This window comes from Chrysemys picta, chromosome 1 (genome assembly GCF_011386835.1).
Source record: "Chrysemys picta bellii isolate R12L10 chromosome 1, ASM1138683v2, whole genome shotgun sequence".
Lineage (NCBI taxonomy): Eukaryota > Metazoa > Chordata > Testudines > Emydidae > Chrysemys > Chrysemys picta.
This window is the reverse complement of record NC_088791.1, coordinates 50,008,722-50,024,164: the sequence shown is the minus strand read 5'-3', so window position 1 is coordinate 50,024,164 and position 15,443 is coordinate 50,008,722. Positions and strand designations below refer to the sequence as shown.

General features: G+C 43.4%; 1 protein-coding gene across 24 annotated transcripts in view; it reads left to right on the top strand.

The window, feature by feature from the left end:
- FOXP2 (forkhead box P2) overlaps positions 1–15,443 on the top strand; it is a 584,095-nt gene that overhangs the window by 106,515 nt on the left and 462,137 nt on the right. Inside the window, exon 3 of one of the 24 annotated variants that reach the window (XM_065556384.1) lies at positions 13,817–13,948. The exons of the other annotated variants lie outside the window; for them this stretch is intronic. The gene's annotated coding sequence lies outside the window, so the exon portion shown is untranslated. The remainder of the gene's footprint in view (positions 1–13,816; positions 13,949–15,443) is intronic. 24 annotated transcript variants of the gene reach the window in all.

Genomic DNA, 15,443 nt, shown 5'->3' with positions numbered 1-15,443 from the left:
TGATGTTCTGTCTAAAGCCTCACACAACCAATGAGGAGAGGCATCTGCACACGCTAGATGTCAGGCGTACCCTGGCTTTCTACCTGGGGTGCACCAAGCCCTTCCGCAGATCGACCCAGCTCTTTATCATTTTAGCTGACAGAATGAAGGTGTGATGGGTTCGGTCACAGAGACCCCCTTGGGACTGTCACCTGATGTTCTGAAACTACCTCTGAGCCCGTTTTCCCTGTCACCTTGCAACTCCAGAACTGCGTCTTGTTGAGCCAGACGCGCAAGCCTGCTGCAACACAGACCCAGGGTCTGAACCACATCCCCAAAGCTGCAGGCTTTAACTGAAAACCACTCAGCAGGTACTCCTGTCTCCAGCACCCAGACATCAAGCTCCCAATGGGATCCAAACTCCAAATAAATCCGTTTTACTCTGTATAAAGCTTATACAGGGTAAACTCATAAATTGTCCGCCCTCTATAACACTGATAGAGAGATAGGCACAGCTGTTTTCTCCCCCAGATATTAATCACTTACTCTGGGTTCAATAATAAACAAAAGTGATTTTATTAAGAATAAAAATTAGGATTTAAGTGGAGATTTTCCAATAAGCTTCTTTTACAGACTAGACTCCTTCTTAATCTGGGCCCAATCCTTTCCCCTGGTACAGTTCTTGTTAGTTCCAGCTCAGGTGGTAACTAGGAGATTTCTCATGATTGGCAACCCCCTTTGTTCTGTTCCACCCCCTTTTTATATTTTTGGCACAAGGCGGGAATCCTTTGTCTCTCTGGGTCCCCACCTCTCCTAAATGGAAAAGCGCCAGGTTTAAGATGGATTCCAGTATCATGTGACCTGTTCAAATGTCCTGTGAGATCCCAAGCCTCCATTCTTCCTGGGTTGACTCACAGGAAGGCTTACAAGTAAACAGGGCCATTTACAACCAATTGTCCTGGTTAATGGGAGCCATCAAGATTCTAAACCACCATTAATGGCCCACACTTTGCATAGTTACAATAGGACTTCAGAGTAATACTTCATATTTCTAGCTTCAGATACAAGAATGATACATTCATACAAATAGGATGAACACACTCAGTAGGTTATAAGCTTTGTAATGATACCTTACAAGAGACCTTTTGCATAAAGCATATTCCAGTTACATTATATTTACACTCATAAGTATATTTTCATAAACATACAGTGCAATGTCACAGAAGGGGCTTCCAGTGTCGTCCTTAGAGGATTTTAAATTGGATCACCACCTGCATCTGGATTTGTTACAGGTTGGCACAGACTGTGTCTTCACCGATAGTGAAGACTTGGGGTATGTCTACACTACGAAATTAGGTCGAATTTATAAAAGCCGGTTTTATAGAAATCGGTTTTATATAGTTGATTGTGTGTGTCCCCACATAAAATGCTCTAAGTGCATTAAGTCGGCGGACCGCGTCCACAGTACCGAGGCTAGCGTCGACTTCCGGAGCGTTGCACTGTGGGTAGCTATCCCACAGTTCCCGCAGTCTCCGCCGCCCATTGGAATTCTGGGTTGAGATCCCAATGCCTGATGATGCAAAAACAGTGTCACAGTGGGTTCTGGGTACATGTCGTCAGGCCCCTCCCCCTCCATCAGAGCAATGGCAGACAATCGATTCGTGCTTTTTTACCTGGGTTACCTGTGCAGACAACATACCACGGCAAGCATGGAGCCCGCTCAGCTCAGCTTACCGTCACCATATGTCATCTGGGTGCCGGCAGACGTGGTACTGCATTGGTACACAGCAGCAGCTAATTGACTTTTGGCAGTAGACGGTGCAGTATGACTGGTAGCCGTCATGAGCTATCTGGGTGCTGGCAGACGTGGGGCTGCATTGCTATACAGCTATACAGCCTTTTGGCAGTGGATGGTGTATTCCGTCTGGTATCCGTCGTCGTCGTACTCCTCAGTGAGTTCGGTCAGAGGCACCTGGGGAAACATGTTTTGTCTCCTGGAGACTCAGTCCTGCCGGCAGTCCTATTGAACCTTCTTGACGATGATGGCTAGCAGTCGTAATACAGCATTTTCTGCCAAGCACCCAGAAGATGCCGATGGCAATCAGTCATGCTGCACCGTCTGCTGCCAGCTTAAGATGTAAAAAATAGATGGACCAGTTTTGTTCTGTATTCATATGCTTCCCTCTCCCTCCGTGAAATCAACGGCCTGCTAAACCCAGGGTTTTGAGTTCAATCTTTGGGGGGGCCATTCTGTGTGACAGTTGTTTGTGTTTCTCCCTGATGCATAGCCACCTTTGTTGATTTTAATTCCCTGTAAGCCATGTCTTCACTCGCCCCTCCCTCCGTCCATCAGATACTAGTTTTGTGCCTTTTTTCAGACCAGATGCCATAGCACTGGGATCATGGAGCCCGCTCAGATCACCGCAGCAATTATGAGCACTATGAACACCACGCGCATTGTCCTGGAGTATATGCAGAGCCAGAACATGCCAAAGCAAAACCAGGCGAGGAGGCGATTGCAGCGATTGCAGTGCGGCGACAAGAGTGATGAGGCAATTGACATGGACATAGACCTCTCACATAGTACAGGTCCCAGCAATGTGCAAATCATGGTGCTACTGGGGCAGGTTCATGGCGTGGAACACCGATTCTGGGCCCTGGAAACAAGCACAGATTGGTGGGACCGCATCGTGTTGCATGTGTGGGATGATTCCCAGTGGCTGCGAAACTTTCGCATGCGTAAGGGCACTTTTATGGAACTTTGTGACTTGCTTTCCCCTGCCCTGAAGCGCCAGAATACCAGGGTGAGAGCAGCCCTCACAGTTGAGAAGCGAGTGGCGATAGCCCGGTGGAAGCTTGCAACGCCAGACAGCTACCGGTCAGTCAGGAATCAATTTGGAGTGGGCAAATCTACTGTGGGGGCTGCTGTGATTCAAGTAGCCAACACAATGAAAGACCTGCTGATATCAAGGGTAGTGACTCTGGGAAACGTGCAGGTCATAGTGGATGGCTTTGCTGCAATGGGATTCCCAAACTATGGTGGGGCGATAGACGGAACCCATATCCCTATCTTGTCACCGGAGTACCAAGCCACCGAGTACATAAACCGCAAGGGGTACTTTTCAATGCTGCTGCAAGCCCTGGTGGATCACAAGAGATGTTTCACTAACATCAACATGGGATGGCCGGGAAAGGTACATGATGCTCGCGTCTTCAGGAACTCTGGTCTGTTTCGAAAGCTGGAGGAAGGGACTTTCTTCCTGGACCAGAAAATAACCGTTGGGGATGTTGAAATGCCTATCGTTATCATTGGGGACCCAGCCTACCCCTTAATGCCATGGCTCATGAAGCCTAACACAGGCAGCCTGGACAGTAGTCAGGACCTGTTCAACTATAGGCTGAGCAAGTGCCGAATGGTGGTAGAATGTGCATTTGGACGTTTAAAATGCGCTGGTGCAGTTTACTGACTCGGATAGACCTCAGTGAAGCCAATATTCCAATTGTTATTGCTGCTTGCTGTGCGCTCCACAATATCTGTGAGAGTAAGGGGGAGACATTTATGGCGGGGTGGGAGGTTGAGGCAAATCGCCTGGCCGCTGATTACGCGCAGCCAGACACCAGGGCGGTTAGAAGAGTACAGCAGGGTGTGGTGCGCATCAGAGAAGCTTTGAAAACCAGTTTTGTGATTGGCCAGGCTACGGTGTGAAACTTCTGTTTTTCTCCTTGATGACCCCTCCGCCCCCTCCCCCCCGGTTCACTCTACTTCCCTGTAAACTAACGACCCTCCCCTCCCCCCCTTGAGCACCATTTGCAGAGGCAATAAAGTCATTGTTACTTCACATTCATGCATCCTTTATTAATTCATCACACAACTAGGGGGTTATCCGGGAGGGGTAGGGGAGGAGGGAAGGAAAAGGACACACTGCCATTTAAAACTTTAAAACTTTAACACTTATTGAAGGCCAGCCTTCTGATGCTTGGGCAATCATCTGGGGTGGAGTGGCCAGAGGCTTCCCCACCGCGTTCTTGGGCGTCTGGGTGAGGAGGCTATGGAACTTGAGGAGGAGGGCTATTGGTTACACAGGGGCTGTAGCAGCGGTCTCTGCTCCTGCTGCCTTTCCTGCAGCTCAACCATACGCTGGAGCATATCAGTTTGATGCTCCAGCAGCCAGAGCATCGACTCTTGCCTTCTGTCAGCAAGCTGATGCCACCTATCATCTTCAGCCCGCCATGCATTCTGCTGTGCTCTGTCAGCGTGGGAGGACATCTGGAGCTCCGAGAACATATCAGCCCGAGTCCGCCGTTTTCTCCTTCTAATCTTCACTAGCCTCTGTGAAGGAGAAACATTTGCAGCTGATGGAGGAGAAGGGAGAGGTGGTTAAAAAAGACACATTTTAGAGAACAATGGGTACACTCTTTCACGTTAAATTTTGCTGTTCACATCATACAGCACATGTGCTTTTGTTACAAGGTCGCATTTTTCCTCTTATATTGAGGGCCTGCCGGTTTGGTGTGAGAGATCACTCACGCAGTGCCAGGCAACAGATTTCGGCTTGCAGGCAGCCATGGTAAGCCACAGTCATTTGGCTTTTTTAACCTTCTTAACATGTGGGAATGGTTTCAAACAGTAGCGCCCTCATTTCCCATACCAAGCACCCGTTGGGTTGGCCATTTAAAATGGGTTTGCAATGTAAAAAGAGGGGCTGCAGTTTCCGGGTTAACATGCAGCACAAACCCAACTAACCTCCCTCCCCCCCCACACCCAATTCTCGGGGATGATCACTTCACCCCTCCCCTCACCGCGTGGCTAACAGCGGGGAACATTTCTGTTCAGCAGAGCAGGAAGGGGCACCTCTGAATGTCCCCTTAATAAAATCTCCCCATTTCAACCAGGTGACCGTGAATGATATCACTCTCCTGAGGATAACAAAGAGCGATAAGGAATGGATGTTGTCTGCATGCCAGCAAACACCGGGACCATACGCTGCCATGCTTTGTTATGCAATGATTCCAGACTACGTGCTACTGGCCTGGCGTGGTAAAGTGTCCTACCATGGCGGACGGGATAAGGCAGCCCTCCCCAGAAACCTTTTGCAAAGGCTTTGGGAGTACATGAAGGAGAGCTTTCTGGAGATGGCCCTGGAGGATTTCTGCTCCATTCCCATACACGTTAACAGACTTTTCCAGTAGCTGTACTGGCCGCGATTGCCAGGGAAAATTAATCATTAAACACACTTGCTTTTAAACCATGTGTAATATTTACAAAGGTACACTCACCAGAGGTCCCTTGTGTGCCCTCAGGGTCTGGGAGCATACCTTGGGTGAGTTTGGGGGTTACTGGTTCCAGGTCCAGGGTGATAAACATATCCTGGCTGTTGGGGAAACCGGTTTCTCCGCTTCCTTGCCGTGAGCTATCTTCATTGTCTTCATCATCATCTTCCTCATACCCCGAACCTGCTTCCCTGTTGTGTGATTCTCCATTGATGGAGTCAAAGCACACGATTGGGGTAGTGGTGGCTGCTCCCCCTAGCATGGCATGCAGCTCCGCGTAGAAGCGGCATGTTTGCGGCTCTGTCCCGGACCTTCCATTTGCCTCTCTGGCTTTGTGGTAGGCTTGCCTTAGCTCCTTAATTTTCACGTGGCACTGCTGTGAGTTCCTGTTATGGCCTCTGTCCTTCATGGCCTTTGAGACTTTTTCTAATATTTTGCCATTTCGTTTACTGCAACGGAGTTCAGCTAGCACTGATTCGTCTCCCCATACGGCGAGCAGATCCCGTATCTCCCGTTCAGTCCATGCTGGAGCTCTTTTGCGATCCTGGGACTCCATCATGGTTACCTGTGCTGATGAGCTCTGCATGGTCACCTGTGCTCTCCACGCTGGGCAAACAGGAAATGAAATTCAAAAGTTCGTGGGGTTTTTCCCATCTACCTGGTCAGTGCATCTGAGTTGAGAGTGCTGTCCAGAGCGGTCACAATGAAGCACTGTGGGATAGCTCCCGGAGGCCAATAACGTCGAATTCCATCCACACTACCCCAAATCTGACCCGCAAAGGCCGATTTCAGCGCTAATCCCCTCGTCGGAGGTGGAGTAAAGAAACTGGTTTAAAGGGCCCTTTAAGTTGAAAAAAAGGGCTTCGTCGTGTGGACGTGTCCAGGTTTAATTCGATTTAACGCTGCTAAATTCGACCTAAACTCGTAGTGTAGACCAGGCCTAACTCTACTAGGGCTCAGGCGTCTTCGGCTGCCTTCCTGGCGCATGTCCCTATCTGCAGGGCTGTGACACAGTCTTCGGTACACACGTTCACAATGCATTATGCCATCACCCAGCAAACCAGAGATTACACTGGATTTGGCAGAGCTGTGTTGCAATCAACATGTTCATGAACTCCTACGTGCCTCTGGAGGTACTGCTTGGGAGTCATCTACAATGGAATGGACATGAGCAAGCACTCGAAAAAGAAGAAACGGTCACTAACCTTTCATAACTGTTGCTCTTTGAGATGTGTTCCTCATGTCCATTCCATGACCCACACTCCTTCCCCCTCTCGGAGTTCCGGCAAGAAGGAACTGAGGGAGCAGGGAGCTGGTGGCACCTCTTATACTGGCGCATAAGGGTACTAGAGCCAGTCCCTTACAGATACCACTGAGGGAAAAGCTTGCGGCACTGGTGCATGTGGTGAGCACACACACACACATACAATGGAATGGACATGAGCAACACACCTCAAAGAACAACAGTTACGAAAGGTTAGTAACTGTTTTTTACATGTAGCGCAGTAAGTCCACTTATGCAGTAGAACACCTAACCTGGTGGTGTACACCATAGACTGTTCATGTAGGAATGGAAGGTCCATATTGTGCATTAACAGGAAATAATAATATAAAATGCATGTGTATTATAAAAACAAAAATAGCTATTGAGATTGAAAGGGATATTTGAATATGTTCTTCATACAAATTGAGTCAGTACTGCCATCTGAAAAGTATAACTACTCTGTTATTATTGACCTCGGTGTACAGTATATGCACTGTATGTGTCCTCTTGGAGGAGGATGACAATACTATAAGAATCAGAATGTAAGGGCTAGAGCTGGTTGTCAACAGCAGAACATTTTTGGAAAAAAGTTTGTTGAAAAGCTTTGACCAGCTCTGGTGCTGAAATGTCCTGTCTACATAAAGTAGTGAATGCACTTCCAATAAAGTTGATACGGTGTTAGACTGTTGGGAGCATACCTACCTTATACATTTCACATACATGTGTAACACAAAGACAGCACAAATGGAGAAGCTGTGACATACTTTTAATAGTTGCGTGAACAGAAGAATAGTTTCACTATCTTGAGTGGTAACAGCTAAATTAGTGGTTACCACTCAAGAAAGAGATCTTGGAGTCATTGTGGATAGTTCTCTGAAAACATCCACTCAGTGTGCAGCGGCAGTCAAAAAAGCAAACAGAATGCTGGGAATAATTAAGAAAGGGATAGATAATAGGACAGAAAATAGCATTTTGCCTCTATATAAATCCATGGTATGCTCACATCTTGAATACTGTGTGCAGATGTGGTCACCCCATCTCAAAAAAGATATATTGGAATTGGAAAAGGTTCAGAAAAGGGCAACAAAAATGATTAGTGGTATGGAACGGTTTCTGTATGAGGAGAGATTAATAAGACTGGGACTTTTCAGCTTGGAAAAGAGACAGCTAAGGGGAGATATGATTGAGGTCTATAAAATCATGACTGGTGTAGAGAAAGTAGATAAGGAAGTGTTGTTTACTACTTCTCACAACAAGAACTAGGCAGCGAGTTTAAAACAAATAAAAGGAAGTATTTCTTCACACAATGCACAGTCAACCTGTAGAACTCCTTGCCAGAGGATGTTGTGAAGGTCAAGACCATAGCAGGGTTCAAAAAAGAACTAGATAAATTCATGGAGGATAGGTCCATCAATGGCTATTAGCCAGGATGGGCAGGATTGCTGTCCCTAGCCTCTGTTTGCCAGAAGCTAGGAATGAGTGACAGGGGATGAATCACCTGATGATTACCTGTTTTGTTCATTCCCTGTGGGGCACCTGGCACTGGCCACTGTCAGAAGACAGGATACTGGGCTAGATGGACCTTTGGTTTGACCCAGTAAGGCCATTCTTATGTTCTTATGTTTTTGAGTATGAAAGTGGGTAACACTTTTAAAACCTTCTGGTACAGTGTGAACAAAATTATTTCATTTATAAACCAGGAATGATCAATACAATTTTCAGAAAGTTATTGCAGCTGTAACACCTTAGGATGTGATCGCCTTCCATCTCATAATTGTAGTGGTATTGGACATTGTTGGTATTTGTATAGGCTCCAATTAGAACCCCATATTTCAGGGATTAGCATTGAGCCTCAATCCAAACTACTTTTGGTTGGTTAAGGTCTCCTGGTGCTGCTACCTCATACGAATACAAGTCTATTGGCCTCAATCATCTGGTTAAAATTCCAGTGTAGGAAAAGGTTGCCAGTGCAGAATGGTAGTTTCTGTGCCAGTGGTGGCTGAAATTCTGAAGTGGGGTGAAGTGGTTACTCTACACACAGTTTGTAACATCCTTTTGAATGAAAGATGTTTTTATATATCAAAAGTGGAGTTAAAATAAGAATCATAAATTGATTTATCACCCTTAATAAAGTAGGAAGGCCATTTGTCAATCATTATTAGGAGTGAATTTATTGACAAAAGTGTGTCTTTACTGACCTAGCTATGTAACAAATATTTTAATCTTTAACTTTATGAAGCACTTCTCACAATACTCGTTATCAAGTAATCAGAAACAACAAAAATACTCAAATTCATTTTTTAAAAAATGCCACCTTCTGATCTCGTCAGTGACCTTTGGGAAAGAAACACTTGAGAAGATCTTGTTGAAGAAAAATTTAAAAGGGATAGGAAGGATAACTGCCTGAGGCCAAGCTCTGCAAATTCTGAGCACCTTACATTTGTCTTTGTTGAATTTCATTTTGTTGTCTATAGCCCAGTTCTCCAATTTATCAAGATCCCTCTGAAATTTAGCTCAATCCTGAAAAGTATTGGAAGCCCCCTATCTTTCTGTCATTTGCAAACTTGAGCAGTATGCTCTCCTACCTACATCTAGGTCATTAATAAAAATGTTAAACAACATTGGACCCAGAACAGATCCCTGTAGAAACACACTTGAGACCTCCCTTCAATCCGACATTGGCCCATTAATAGTTACTCTTTCTTTGGAGTTGTTTAACCAATTATGCATCTGCTTAATGATAGTTTTGTCGATCCTGCATTTCTCCAGCTTACTTATCAGAATGTCATGTGAGACTATGTCAAAAGCCTTGCTGAAGGCCAGGTATATTATGTCCACCACATTTCCCCTATTCACCAAATCAGTTACCCTTTCAAAGAAGGAAATCAAGTTGGTTTGGCATGATTTGTTCTTGGTAAATCCATGCTAGCTGCTAGTGATTACTCCTTCATCCTCCAGGTATTCGGAAATTGAATATTTTATACATTGCTCTCTCTAGTTGCTTCCCAGGTATCGAAGTCAGGCTGACTGGTCTATAGTTTCCCAGCCCCTCCTTTTTCAAGATGGGCACTATGTTAGCCCTTCTCCAGTCTTCCGAGATCTCTCCTGTCATCCATGAGTTTGTAAATATTATTGCCAGGAGCTCCCAAGATTTCTTCAGCTAATTCATCCAGTATCGTTGGTTGAATAGCATCCAGCCCTGCTGATTTGAATTCATTCAAATTGGTCAGAAGATCTCTGATGTGTTCTTTCTTTTTGTCGTGCATCTTTGGCCATTATGTGTGTGTCTTTTTTGGTGGGTATACCTCTTCCCCTCTCCGGTCCTCTGTATTCCACAGGGCTCAGTCATTGGCTGTTTCTGAAGATGATTTTAATGATCAGGCAGTTTCAGTACCATACTTACTTTGACTCACCAATCTACCTTTCCATGCTTGGTTTGTCTTCTTCAATCTAATCCCATATTTAAGCTTGTGTCTCCCATATATCTCCCTGAAGATCTCACTTCCAATTGCATTGGTTATTACTTGCAGAATGACCCCAACACACTCCCAGTCCCAAATTTCCCCAGAACTGTCTGCCCTGACATGGAACACTTTAGAGAAATAAAAAAGGGTTCATTGCTCCTTTGAAAAGACAAAAGCACAGCTTATTACTTTAACTTGAGTTAACAATGCCTTCCATTCAAACACAGCACAAGGTTGGTTTAGGTTAAAAGCAAAACAAGTTTATTCAATCAAAAAGAGAAGTTTTAAGTGAGTTCAAGTACAAGGGATGAAGACAATGATTACAAGCAAATAAACATAAAATATGCCTCCTAATAGCAAAGACTTAACTCAACAAGCTACAGTCTTGGTTCAAGGTAGATTTCTTAACAATCTTTTTCTTTCCAGCCATGGCTGACTTTTTGTCAATTGGGAGATTTTACAGCAGTTTAAGGTACTGGTTTTCCTTGTCTTCGTAAGTGAAAAATCTTTGCCTAAGCAGGTTTTGCACTTATATTCTGTTGCCTGAGATTTCAACTCCCTTGGTTGAAAGACCCATCTTTCTCAGCTTGCAAGAGCTCTGGCCCTTTGTGTCTGTCCAGTGATGGAGGCTAAGATGGTGTCTTCTGTTTCCTTAGATCTTCACAAACTCACTGTTTTGTCCCAGATTCAGGGTTGACCTATGCTGTTCTTCCCTTACGCTGGATTTCCCATCCATCTACTGACTTCTGTGTAAATGGGGCTTCCACTATTTTTGGTCACACCTTGCTTAATTTCATGGGTGTCCTCCTGTTTCTCCCTTTGCTTGATCACAGCCTTTAAAGCATAATATTAGTGAGTATTTATAATATTTCATACATTTCACAATTATATGAATTTGTGTGTCACAGGTGTTCATAAAAGACAGTACTTGATACACTTTTATAATACAGTAATATTGTATACAATCATTTGATTCAATTGCTTATCATTTGAGGTTCAGACCCCTCCAACAGGCCTTTTCTCCCACTTGCTAGGTTGATGGCTCTGTTTGCCTTTTATATACCTGTACCTTCATTGTCTCTGCTTAGTGAAGAGGCTGGTCAGTATGGACAGCGGGTTTCATAGGCTAGGGGAGGCTGTGCCTCCCCAAACAGCCTGGCGTGGCTCTGCCCCCTCCTGCTTGCCGCGGCTCCAGTCTCCCTGTGGGGTGGCCCCGGCTTGGGCTGTGCCACCTGCCCTCTATTGCTCCAGGGATGGGGGGGCTGTGGCCGTGCTGCCTACTCTCCCAGTTCTCCGGGGAGCTAGGGCTTGGGGCAGGAATTGGCGGCTGCAGTGGAGAGGGCTCTGGGCTCCTTCAGAAGGGGCGGGGTCTCAGGTGGAAGGGGCAGAGCTGGGGGCTAGCCTCCCCAGCTGGCGGTTCACGTGCCGACCATGCTGGTCAGACAAACAAATACACATTCCTTTGTCTAGGGCAGACTGGGCTTATATATTGCTTGCCAAACACATTTTAAGAATGTAATTCTAGCACGTATCTCTTTATGCACACCCCATACATACATTAATGATCAATGAGTTATTAGTTTTCCAATGATATTACATAACATCTGTCAAGGTTCCTTCCCCACTCTGAACTTTAGGGTACAGATGTAGGGACCTGCATGAAAACCTCTAAGCTTCTCTACCAGCTTAGATCTGCTTTTGCTGCCACCACTCCCAATGTGCTAAGTTCCTTCCCTGGGTAGCCTTGAGAGACTCTTCCACCAATTCCCTGGTAAACACTAATCCAAAACCCCTTGGATCTTAAAACAAGGAGGAATTAATTATCCCCCCCTTTCCCTTTCCCCCCACCAATTCCTGGTGAGTCCAGATCAATCCCCTTGGATCTTAGAACAAGGAAAAATCAATCAGGTTCTTAAAAAGAAGGCTTTTCATTAAAGAAAGAAAGGTAAAAATCATCTCTGTAAAATCAGGATGGAAAATAACAGGGTAATCAAACTTAAAGAGCCCAGAGGAACCCCCTCTAGCCTTAGGTTCAAAGTTACAGCAAACAGAGGTCAACACTCTAGCAAAAGGTACATTTACAAGTTGAGAAAACAAAGATAAAACTAACATGCCTTGCCTGGCTGTACTTACAAGTCTGAAATATGAGAGACTTGTTCAGAAAGATTTGGAGAGCCTGGATTGATGTTTGGTCCCTCTTATTCCCAAGAGCAAACAACTCCCAAAAAACAAAGAGCACACACAAAAGCCTTCTCCCACCAAGATTTGAAAGTATCTTGTCCCCTTATTGGTCCTTTGAGTCAGGTGTCAGCCAGGTTACCTGAGCTTCTTAACCCTTTACAGATAAAAGGATTTTGGTGTCTCTGGCCAGGAGGGATTATAGTATTGTACACAGGAGGGCTATTACCCTTCCCTTTATAGTTATGACAACATCTTTAGGGAATATATCATGACAGTGTTAGGTGTAGTGAGTATTTCAGGCCTGACGAATTGCTGACACAGATAGTGAACCACCAATGAGCCTCTGTGTCACAACTAGATTATGTTATTTAGATTATGAGCTCTTTGGGGAAGGGACTTCATCTTTTGTGTATAGAAAGTATAATTTTCTCTCCCCTTCTAGATGTAAGAAGTGGACAATGGAGCAGGACAGTGTTTTCTTCTGTGTCAGTGAAACACATGGCATTCTATGGTGCTATGAAGAAGATAATTTATAGTGAATTTATTTACACACAAAATTAACGTATGGAGAAAGCTGTGAAGATTAACAAATAAAATGAAGTATAGCCAAAATTAGATAGTATTTGGTGTAATACAATGAGACAAGACTGCTGCTCTAGATACATGTACATGGAAAATTAGGTTTGAGGCCTGCATCTATTTTTAAAAGTGCATATTTTTACTTCATATAATCAAATATCTTAGTAAATGCACATTAAATATTGTATTTGTATTGCTTTATTATCATTGCACTTACTGTATTGTTACAATAAAGCATCCCAAAATATGTCATTACAAGACTTTTGGTTTATCGCACAGCCCTTGAGGAGGCTGGCATCCAGGGCCATGAAAATCATTCTGAATATCTTTTGTAAATTTCCACTTGTCTTACAATTCCAATCCAGCTACAAAGGACAGCCTTATAGAGGGAATGTATATTGCATATTGTTTGACTGTTATACCTGTATTATCCTGGGGCCTAATAAAGAAATGTACAAGATTAGTTATGCTTGACAACTCTGTTATTTAAAATGTATTTATTCTTTCTGTTTATTCATAAATACATTTATTAGGCAATGAAGAATGGATTGGTATACACAACATTTATAATCTGGAAAGTAGGTGTAGTAATTCATGAGCCGTAGTTGAGTACATTAATCTGCCCCAGTTATCCAGAAATGAAAAATAATAGTTCATTATACTACAAGTGGAACTTCCCAGCAAATCAGAACACAGAACTAGCATATGATCATCTGTATCCACCTCAACCACATTCTATACATAATTAATTTACTTTATCTCTGCTTTCTGATTGAATTGTGTGATTGTATATGTGTTGATGAATAGACATCTTAATACAGTACACTTTCCTTCCTTCTATAGCATTTCAAGTTTTGAAACAGAAAGTGAATTAGTATAGAAAAGTTTTGTCAATCAAATGGAAGGGAAAGTTATTACCTCGAAATCTTAACAACTTTCTTTTGTATATAGAAAAAAAAGGAAAAACATTGTAGAGCTAAGTTAATTGAGCTAAACTGGGGGAAAGGTATGAAAACGTTATTATCCTGTGATGACATTTCATGATACGATGGAGTAATTTCCTTCCTCATCATTTTAGGATAGTGGACAAAACCAACTAGGATAATATGTTCTTCAGTTCAGCATCTTTGAGTGGTGAGACTCAGAAATGACCATAAAAATTGGAGATTATTGCACTGGTTAAGAACAATGAGACTCACTTCCATACCAGGTAAATTAGCTGAAACAGTAATTAAAGTTTAAAAATATAAAACACTTACATGAAACCAGTATCATTGGGGCAAACCAGCATGACTTCTGTACAGGATTATTATGCCTCTCGAATCTTGTAGAATTCTTGAGGGTGTCCGTAAAATAGTAGATATAGGAGAACAGTAGATACAGTTTATTTGGAATTTCAAAAGGAAACTGTATACTCATGGGTGAGTGATAAAGTTCTGGATTACAAATTGGTTAAGAGAATGTAAACAAAGAGGAGCAATAAATGGTTCAAATCGTAGATGATTATTAGTAGGATTCCCCAAAGATCTGTGCTGAGACTGGCATTTAACATAATTATTAATGATAAACAGAGAAGTGATAACATTTTTGGAAGGTACAAAATAATGTAGGCCAACCAAGAGTAGTAATGTGCAATGCTATGGCAGGTGAAATTCAGTGTTGATAAGTGTAAGGTAATGCATGTTGGAAAAGAACCATTTTGAACTACTCATTTACATTCTGGGTTCCAAATTAACTGTAATTATTCAGGAAAAATCCATAGGTGTCCTTTTGGACAGCTAAGAGAAAGCATCTGCTCAAGGTGCAGTCATGGTCAAAAGAGTGAAGAAGATGTAAGTTTTATTAAGAAAAGCATAAGAATAATACTGAAAATATTAGAATGCAATTATATAAAGCAACGGTATGTTCTCAGCTTGAATATTGTGTGCAGTTCTAGTCACCTCATCTCTAAAAGAATATTGCAGAAATAGAAAAGATCCATTGAAGGGCAAGAAAAATGATTGGAGGCATCGAAATGCTATTATGTAAGGAGAGATTAAGAAGATTAGGTCTGTATAGTTTGGAGAAGGGACAAATAAGAGGTGACATGAGAAGAGGTATATAAAATAATGAATGGCTTAGAGAAGGTAAATTGGGAGCCTCTATTTACTTTCTCATAAAACTGGAACATGAGGGCATTCAATTAAATAGAAAGACAATAAATGAGAGACTGGTAAAAGGAATCCATGCAACAAACCTCAATGCCAATTCTGCCCACATATCTATACCAGCGACACCATCACAGGACCTAACCAGATCAGCCACACCATCACCGGTTCATTCACCTGCATGTCCACCAATGTAATGTACACCATCATATGCCAGCAATGCCCCTCTGCTATGTACATCCGCTAAACTGGACAGTCCCCACGTAAAAGGATAAATGGACACAAATCGGGTATTAGGAATGGCAATATACAAAAACCTGTAGGAGAACACTTCAACACTCCCTGGACACACAATAGCAGATTTAAAAGTAGCCATTCTGCTGCAAAAAAACTTCAGGACCAGACTTTAAGGAGAAACTGCTGAGCTTCAGTTCATCTGCAAATTTGACACCATCAGCTCAGGATTAAACAAAGACTGTAAATGGCTAGCCAACTACAAAAGCAGTTTCTCCTCCCTTGGTGTTCACACCTCAACTACTAGAAGAGGGCCTCATCTTC